This window comes from Lonchura striata, chromosome 15 (genome assembly GCF_046129695.1).
Source record: "Lonchura striata isolate bLonStr1 chromosome 15, bLonStr1.mat, whole genome shotgun sequence".
Lineage (NCBI taxonomy): Eukaryota > Metazoa > Chordata > Aves > Passeriformes > Estrildidae > Lonchura > Lonchura striata.
The window spans coordinates 88,377-98,067 of record NC_134617.1 but is presented as its reverse complement, the minus strand read 5'-3'; the positions used below and the strand labels follow the sequence as shown (position 1 = coordinate 98,067).

The following is a 9,691-nucleotide window of genomic DNA, read 5'->3' as shown; positions in this document are numbered from 1 at the left end:
AAAAAAAAAAAATCTGAAAAATCCCCTCCCCAGAAATCCCCAAATTTTCCCAAAAATTCGCAAAAAAACCCCAAACAAACAAAAAAACAAAATTACCAAAGAACCCACAATATTATTTATATAGTTTATAGAAACGGCTTTTTTATTGTTTTTATTTGGTTAGACGGAGGACTTTAGTGGAAAAAGTATGAATATACATTTTATTTTGATATCATTCTAAATACGGAAATATAAATTCAGTGTATACATATATATATAAAAATATAAAATAGAAATAAAAATAGTATTAGGCAGAGATAGACTATGAATAACACCATACATCAATCTACATTTAAAATGTAAATTTGACTATAAATGCGAAAAATAGAAATAAATTTAAACGGAGTTTAAATAAAGATTTTTTTATTTAAAAGGCGGCAGCGAGCGGCGAGCGGGGCGGTGTCTGTGAGTGAGGGGAGGGCTGGAGGCGGCTCCGCGGCGGCGCCGGCGAAGGATGCCGGCGCCGACGGCGGCTTTCTGTCCCGCGCCGGCCGTCGTCCATGCCACGACGCGTTGCGAATTTCTGTCCCGCGCCGGCCGCCGTCCGTACCACAATGGTTAATCTCTCTCGTTTCTGGCGAATTTCTGGTTCATCTCTATGGTTGTACAGAACTTCCGGCTCATCTCTATGGTTTCTGGAAAACGTCCGGTTCGTCTCTATGGTATTATGGAACTTCCGGCTCATCTCTATGGTTTCTGGAGGACTACCTGTTCGTCTCTATGGTATTGTGGAACTTCCGGCTCTTCTCTATGGTTTTTGGAGGACTTCCGGTTCGTCTCTATGGTATTATGGAACTTCCGGCTCATCTCTATGGTTTTTGGAGGACTTCCGTTTCGTCTCTATGGTTTTATAGAACTTTCGGCTCGTCTCTATGCTCCTGGAGGACCTCCCATTCATCTCTATGGACCGTCTCTGTGGTCGCTCCTGCGCGTGCGCGGCCGCCATGAGGGATCGGATGCGGGAAATGTGCCAGGCGAGAGCCCCGAAAAATGGGGAAAAAAAGGGAAAAAACGGGAAAAACAGGCCAAAAAGCGGGAAAAGGTGCCCGGAAACGGGATGGGAGAACGCGGAAATGGCGGGAAAGTGGCCAAAAATGGGAAAAGAGACCAAAAATTGGGGAAGGGCGAAAATGGGTTCGGGGAGCTCGGAAATGGGGGGGAAGTGACCAAAGTCGGCGAAAGAGCCGAAAAGTGGGAAAAAGATCTGAAAATGTGGGAAAATCGCACAAAGAAACGGTTTAGGAGCCCAAAAATGCGGGAAAGGCAAAAAATGGGGAAAAGGCAAAAAAAAAAAAAAATGGGAATAGAGCCAAAAAATTCGGATCGGTGTGTGGAGAGTTTTGTGGATGAGTGGCTTCGGGACAGAGGCCATGACTACGTGCAGTTAGTGAAGCAGTAGCTGAAAACTGCAGAGTGCAGCAATAGCGGATGTAGCAACAATATCACACGTCCTTGGGTGAGCTGGTTCCCAGCAGCAGAAGGTCAGCAAAGAGATAAGTGTAAGGGAAAACAAAGCAAGCGTAAAAAGCCCCTAAGGCGGGCTTGACCTGTTCTAGAGACACCAATGAGGAGCCTAAGTTTTGCAATATGCATGATCTTCATTATAACGGGTATAACTGTACATGCGTGCTTAGAATAAACTGAAACTTATTAACATTATAAAATAGGCTTGTCTCCCGTCATTTTTCCACAGAAATGGTGATCTCGATGTGATGGGCGCCACGTTGGAGTGAGGAAAAAGAGTTCAGGTCCTGAATTGAAATAGAGTGCACCGTGCCGCAGGTGACTGCAGAGGCAAGCCTGGCCGATACGTGCTGCCGACGACCTCGGAGGGCTGCAACAGCGCTGACAATATAGGTATGGAGAGGCAAGCAGCATATGATTTATTTACTGCATTCTTGCAGAAAAGGCAGATTAAAAACATTGATTTACATAAAGATCTGCCAAGGTTATTAACATATAGGTATGCTAAGGGGTTCTTTATAAATCCTCATACAGTACATAAGTTGTCTAAGTAGCGTAAGTTTAAAGATAAACTATAGTAAGACATTTTGGATGATGATAAGACAGCCAAAAAGCTAAAAAAGTTGTAAAAGGTAGTTCACAATGAGTTATTACAACATCAGGCAGAAAAAAAAGCTGCTGCACAAGCAACTTCTACACTAGAGAAGAATGAAAGTTATAGCAGAAAAAATTAATTACCTAGTATTTCCATGCCACCTGCTGTGTCTACAGTGGAGTTACCTCCATTGCGACCCGTGCCTGAGGACACGGAAACAGAGTCGCGTTGTGAGCCCACGGCTCCTCCAGCCCCCCCAAACAGAGATCACTGGTTTGTCACAGTTTGTCTGTCAGTAAATCAACCCCTAAGGCAAAGTCTGACCTAACAAAGGCTCTGGCCAGAGAGCAAAAAGAAGTTTAGGCAATTCTAACAAAAGAAAAACTAAACAAAGAAAATAAGCAAACTTTAGAACTAGCAGCAGAACTAGCTTATCCTATAATTTTTCAGCAGCAAGCGAGCAAAAGGTTAAGAGCTCAAATTACACCGTTAGATTAAAAATTGTTGTCACAGTTGCAAGCTACAGTGAGTCAATTTAGAGTAACTAATAAACCAACTAAGCAAATATTAAATTATATTTAGAGTACTAATATATTGCTACCAAAAAATTATAAAAGTCTTGCTAAACTTATTTTGTCACCGCATCAGAAACTTTTATTTAGTGCACACTAGCAAGCAGAAGCTAATAAAGCTGTAGCTATGCAAAAGCAGCCTAAAGATCCTCTTCACAAAGTAACTATAGATAAATTGATAAGCTTAAGACCATATTTTCTCACTAAGGCACAAGCTATGCTAAAACCTAAAAAATGTCAAAAGGCAATGCAACTAACTCAACGAACTATAGATCAAGTAAAAGACCCAAGAAGTTTACCAGCATATATAAAAATTAAGCAAAAAAAACCAAACCAACTTTTAAAGCATTTATTAATAAAGCAACAACAGCAATAAAAAAAACTAGAGTGCCTAAGTTTATACGTAAATCATTATTAAAGCATTATGCTTTACAAAAATGTAATACTTCTACAAGAAGTATATTAAATACATTAAAAACTAATTAAACTATAAAAAATACACTAAGAAAGATAACTAGTTACCAACAAAGCAACAAACATTTTTAGTTAAAACTATTAAAGTACTAAAGGAAAAGTTACAAAAGCAAGCAAAAGCATCACAAACACAAGTGTTAACTGCTCTTACACGCCTCCAAACATCAGTAACAACCCAAGAAAGTCCTCACGGCAGCCGTATAAAATGTTTCCATTCTGGTGGAGTTTTTTGTTTGTTTTGTTTGTTTTGTGTTTTTTTGGGGAATTAAAAAGATACCTTGTGTTCCTGGAATGTTGCATTATACCTCTGTTGTTTTCCCAGTTAGTCTGGATCCTCTGCTTACATTTTTTCCTTCACTTATTAGATGTCGTGGATATGCTGGCTGTTCTGATGGAAGGCAGTGATGGCTTAGATGAAGGAATTGGGTCTCTTTAAATGAAGACAGGATTATCCAAACATTTCCTTTCAGTGCTGTTGTCCCTGCTGCATTAGGAGCCAGGAATATACTGTTGCTTCAGTCTGAAAATGGAACAGGTACAGGTTTTTTTTATGTTTTATGTGTAATTTCTAGCAGTGGAGTGAAAGTGGCATCATTTCTACCCTCTTGCAATAATTTTTTACCATTTATCATTTTTTACCTTGAGGCACTTTATTATCTTCCCTGCAAGCAGAAGGAGGTGCAGATTCACGGTGTTTTGTGCTCAAGAGGGGCATTGAAGCTCTGTAGGTACTTCTGCCCTTTTTCCCTGACCCTAAAGAGAAGGGACACTGTCCCTGCATGGACAGTCTTGGTCTGGAAGTAGTTGGCTTCAGTAACACAGTGTTTTAAGGGCAGAGCGTGGCGATCAGGAGAGGAAGGTGGTTCCCGTGCCTGTAGGCAGCTCTTCCCGAGATCAGGGAGAGGGGACTGCATTCTTAAGTAGGAAATGGATGCGTTTCCCAAAGAAAACTTCAGAAATTAAGCTCCAGGGGCAAATACTGTGAGGTTCTACCACCTCCTTGAGGACAGCGTTAAAATCACAGGGGCATCAGCAGGGCTTGGAGCAGGACTGGCCAACCCCAGAGCACCTCACGAAGCCCTCTGTGTATATGTGGCAGTCGAGTAGCACCTGGGGGGTGCTGAAAGTCCCAGTTCTGACAGAAAATTCTGTTTAATTTGTACACGTTGGCTGGGTGTGCCCCCCCAGTACAGCCGGGGTCTTCTCTGAGGTGGTGCCTGGCAGGGTCTCTCCCTGTTAAGGGCCGGGCGTGTTTTTGGCACAACACAGTGAAGGTGGATTATTTGCTTCAGCAAGAGCTGATGATGTCTGGAGGGTTTTTCAGGTACCTCAGCGGCCAGGAGCATGTGTCTAGGTCACTAGGAACACTTTTTGATCTCGTTCAGTTCTTTTCTGCATGAGGCTCTGTGGGCTGCTGGCAAGGCCCAAAGTAAGGAAGGTTGCCCCAGTGTCCGTGCTCATGTCAATAGTTTAATTTATTTGGCTTTTCTAGGAGCAGACGTCGTGGAGGACCTTGGTGCTGTTTTCACTGGCCTCCTGCACTCTCCGAGAGAACCCCTTGCTCCCTGCGTGACGTTCCAGCTCTGTGACAAAGATACCGAGTCCCTGAAAGCTGCTAAGTATCCTCAGCTCTACCAGTTTAACCGATACTATAGACTCTGGATGCCCAAGCAGTCCCAGGAACCTGTGGTATGGAATCCCTGAAGTCACTGAATTCTTGAGCCAGTATTCCTGTAAAATCCTCGTAGTCGACAGAGGTTACATTTCCATCAGAAACAGCGTTTTTATTGAGGAGGTAATTCTGCATCTCTTGTTGATCGTGCTGGGGACACACGTTTGCTCCAGGGCTTTTCTCTGATGGCACAAGAGGTCTCTGTGGTGTTTGGGAGGCGATGCCAGGGCTCAGGGCTCATACAGAGACTCCTCACCGGGCACAGCAGAGCCTGGTGTGCGCTGTGGCCTCTGTTTACAGCACCTGGAGTTCCCCCAGGTGGGTGGAGGATCACAGGCCCCTGGGCTGGGTTTGGTGAGTTTTTCTCAGCTCAGCAGTGTGAACACTCCAGATGCCCCTGGGGACACTGCTGGGCAGCTCTGTTCTAGCAGGACTGCACGCCTGTGCTCCCAGAGCTTCAGTTCAGAGCTCATCTCAAACCAAAGGTGGCTAAAGAGATTTTTGTTTCATACTCATCGCTGTTTTTCTCTTATGCTTTTTGTTTCGCTTTAAACAGTTTGAAAACCACAAGGAGGTAAGCCAAGAGCCTCCTGTGGCACCGGATTCTGTATTTGCCACTTTGCTGAAGGGAGCCTGGGAGAGAGGAAGCAGTACCTTCCTGGAAGATGGTGTTCAGACAAAGTGGAGAGACTTGGCTTCCCGGCTCCCCCCACCTGAGCAGCTTTTGTTGGGAGTAAAGCACGTGCTGCTGTACCCGAAATCCACAGTGGAGAACTTCAGCAGATAATACTGTAGTTATGCTTGTTTTACTTTGTGGCACAAGTTACAAATGACTTGGCTGCTAAAACTTAGGTTCCAGTGCTGTAGCTCTTTTTCCTCAACTCGGCTCCGAGGGTACGCAGCACTGTACAAAACTGCACCTAATTTGTAAAGAAATGTCAGTTCTGATTATTGAAGCCGGGCTTTATTCGGTTGAATCCCGAGTGTGTGCTGCCCCAGGTCCTTTGTACAAATAGCATACGGGGGGTGGGGGAACCAGAACTGCACATTCCTTGTGGTATGTATGGGGTTTTGAGGGGCGTTAAATAAAAAGGAGATGCAAAATGAGGGAATTGCTTTTAGATGTAACTATTCTTGTCCTAAAGGAGCAAGTGTGTGTGTGTTGAAAGAGCCGCAAGCCTTTTAGGGGCTGCAATTTGTGCGCAGTGGAATGAGGTGCCCTGAGGAAATGTGTGAGCCGGAGGGAGCCGAGGCCGGGCGGAGGGAGCCGAGGTGTGGGAATGGGCGAATGGAGGCGGGTACGGGCGGGAATAGCCGAGCGTGGCCGAAAGCAGCCGAAAGGGCCCGAGGAGGCGAGCGGAGCCGAGCTTTGCCGAGTCCAGCCGAGGCGAGCCGAGCTTTGCCGAAGAGGCGAATGGAGGCGAATGCGGCCGGAAATAACCGAGCGTGGCCGAAAGTAGCCGAAGCTGGCCGAGGAGCCGAGTCCAGCCGAACGGAGCCGAGCTCTGCCGAGCGCAGCATCCCGGGCAGGGCGGGGCTGAGCCGGGGCGGAGCCGGGGCGCCGGGAGGATCCCCTCCTGTCCCTCTCTCTACCGCTCCATCCTCCTGCCCGTGTTCAGTTACCTCTCTTTCCCCCGTTTCCGTGTCCCCCCCAAACCCGGCTCCTTCCTATCCTGTCCCTGCCCCGCTACTCCGTTCCATTCCCCCTCTCTCCCTCCTCTGTGCCCCGTCCCTCTTCCCTCCCCTGCCGGCCTTTAAATCCGAATTATAAATCCGAATGTGAATATAAATATGAAAAATACAAAAATAAAATACATTGAAATGCAGTTTAAAAGAAAAGGTTTTTTCTTTTGGTTCTTGTTGGGTTAGAGGCAGGGTTTTTTTTTTTTGTTGGCGTTCTTTTCCGCGCGAGATGTTTCGGGGCATTTGCTACCGAGGACGTTCCGCAGGGGACGGCGCCCGTTCTTTTTTGCCGCCTGCCCCGCCCGCGGCCCCGAGGCGAGCGGCGGCCCCCGGCGGTGGCGTGCGGCAGTGCTGCCGCCTTGTGGACAGAAAGGGGTACTGCAGCCCCCCAGCCAGCGCCCTGCAAAACCCGCCGAGACGGGGCGGGAGGGGCGAGGGGAGGGAGCGAGCGGCGAGCGGGGCGGTGTCTGTGAGTGAGGGGAGGGCTGGAGGCGACTCCGCGGCGCCGGGGATGGCGGCGGCGCGAGCGGCTTCCTGTCCCTCTCCGGCCGACGTCCGTTACAAAACGCTTTGTGTCTTACTGTCCTTCTCCAGACGCCGTCCGTACCATAACTATTTTGATACTTTCTGCCCCTGTACGGCCGCCGTCCGTACCATAACGAATTTGATACTTTTTGTCCCTGTACGGCCGCCTCCCGTACGAGAACGCAGTTTAGGCTTTTTGTTCCTATACGGCCGCCGTCCGTACCACAACGCATTTGATACTTTCTGTCCCTGTACGGCCGCCGTCCGTACCATAACGGATTTGATAATTTCTGTCCCAATACGGCCGCCGTCCGTACCATAACGCATTTGATACTTTCTGTCCCTCTACAGCCGCCGTCCGTACGAGAACGCAGTTTAGCATTTTTGTCCCTATACGGCCGCCGTCCGTACGAGAACGCAGTTTAGACTTTTTGTCCATATACGGCCGCCGTCCGTACCACAACGCAGTTGATATTTTCTGTCCCTGTACGGCCGCCGTCCGTACCATAACGAAATTGATACTTTCTGTCCCTGTACGGCCGCCGTCCGTACGAGAACGCAGTTTAGGATTTTTGTTCCTATACGGCCGCCGTCCGTACCACAACGCATTTGATACTTTCTGTCCCTGTACGGCCGCCGTCCGTACAATAACGCATTTGATACTTTCTGTCTCTGTACGGTCGCCGTCCGTACCACAACGCATTTTAGGATTTCTCTCCCTCTCTAGACGCCGTCCGTTCGAGAACGCAGTTGAGGCTTTTTATCCCTCGGAGGCCGCCGTCCGTACCGTAACGCTTTCTGCATTTCTGTCTCGCGCCGGCCGTCGTCCTCCACGCGTCGCGAGCCCGGCGCCGCCGTGATGGCGGAGGGCGGTGGGACCGGGCCCGGGCTCGCCCTGGAGGCGCTGGCACCGTTGGGACACCGGGGGAGGGCCGGGGACAACGGGGGAGGGCGGGCGGGAGCATCCGGAGTGGACCCGGTAACGGCACCGGGACCGGGAATGGGATTATTGGAGGGGGGGGGCGGGGATAGACACGGAAAGGCCCCGGAGACCCCGGGACTCCCGGGACGCCTCAGGACTGTGAGAAACTGCATTGACTTGTTTGTTCATCAAAAGTATGAAATTAGGATAAAAGGGGGGGAAGTCGGGACGTGGAATTTGCAGGCTTGGCTGGTAACCACAAAGATTGTGAAAGATTTTGCAGGACTGGCTGGAACTGATAACCGCAGTGGAAACCCATTGTTGCTGAAAACTGATAAACCGAAGTGGAAGAAGACACACCACCCCACTTGTGAAATCCATTGTTTTTGGGACTGATAACCACGGTGGAACGAGACTCACCACCCCCACTCATGCAAGATAAAAAGGGACTGAAGAGAAGGAAAGGTTGTCAGCTTTTGGCGGAGCCAGGCTCCCAGCTGAACCCAGCGCTGTTTTGCTTGCTATCGCTTGCTGTAATTAATAAAATTATTAATTGATCTTAAAAGGCTGAATCAAATTATTCGCCTCAACTTATAACAGGACCCTCCCGGGAACCCCGCAAAAATAACCAGGAGCCCCCCGGTCCCGCAGGGCGAAGGCGCTGGCGCTGACCGGGAACCGGGGAGTGGAAGCGTCCATGGACTGGTGAGAGGGGGACCCCAAAACCACCCCCGGGACCCCCAAAACAACCCAGCGGAATCCCCCAAAAACAGCCCCGGTACCACCAAAGAAACCCAGCGGGATCCCCGAAAAACAGCCCTGGGAATCCAAAAATTCCCTTCAGGAGCCCCAAAAATCCCCCTGGGACCCCCAAAATTCCATATAGAACCACAGAACCCCCCCGGGATCCCCAAAAACCTCCTGAGACCCCCAAAATTCCCTTCAGGACACCAAAACCCCCAAAAGACCCCCAAAATTCTATTTGGGACCCCCAAAATTTCTCCCAAAAATCTGAGGTCCCCAAAATTCTCCCCAGGATTCAGAAACCTCCCCTGGGATACCCAAAATTCCCTTTGGGACCCCAAAAACTACCCTGGGACCCCAAAATTCTCATCAGGGTCCCCAAAATTCCTCCTGGGACCCCCAGAAGCCCCCTGAAACCCCCAGAATTCTTTTCAGGACCTCAAAACCTACCCCAGGACCCCCAAAATTCTACTCGGGACCCCCAAAATTCCTCCCAAAAACCCCCTGAGACCCCCAAAATTGTCTCCAGGAGTCCAAAACCCCACCTAGGATGCCCAAAATTCCCATTGGGACCCCAAAACAACCCCCAGGACCTCCAAATTTCTCTTTAGGACCCATTAAATTCCTCCTGGGACGCCCAAAAGCCCTCTGAAACCCCCAGAATTCTATTCAGGAACCCAAAACCCCACCCAGGACCCCCAAAATTTTACTCGGCACCCCCAAAATTCCTCCCAAAAAACCCCTGAGTCCCCAAAATTCTCCCAAGTACTCCAAAACCCCCCTGGGATGCCCAAAATTCCCTTTGGGACTCCAAAAACCACCCTGGGACCCCCAAAATTCTCATCAGGGTCCCCAAAATTGCTCCTGGGACCCCCAAAAGCCCCCTGAGATCCCCAGAATTCTTTTCAGGACCCCAAAACCCCCCCCAGAACCCCCAAAATTCTATTTGGGACCCCCAGAATTTCTCCCGAAACTACCTGAGACCCCCAAAACCCCCCCTG

General features: G+C 48.9%; 2 long non-coding RNA genes across 2 annotated transcripts; both read left to right on the top strand.

Moving 5' to 3' along the window:
* Positions 1 to 933: 933 nt before the first annotated feature.
* LOC144247125 (uncharacterized) lies at positions 934 to 6,642 on the top strand. The gene is made up of 5 exons (XR_013340821.1): positions 934 to 1,081; positions 1,733 to 1,896; positions 3,510 to 3,679; positions 4,637 to 4,939; positions 5,373 to 6,642. It is a non-coding gene; the product is annotated as an uncharacterized LOC144247125 (long non-coding RNA).
* Positions 6,643 to 7,692: 1,050 nt separating this feature from the next.
* LOC144247142 (uncharacterized) lies at positions 7,693 to 8,511 on the top strand. The gene is made up of 2 exons (XR_013340837.1): positions 7,693 to 7,807; positions 8,221 to 8,511. It is a non-coding gene; the product is annotated as an uncharacterized LOC144247142 (long non-coding RNA).
* The last annotated feature ends 1,180 nt before the right edge of the window (positions 8,512 to 9,691 follow it).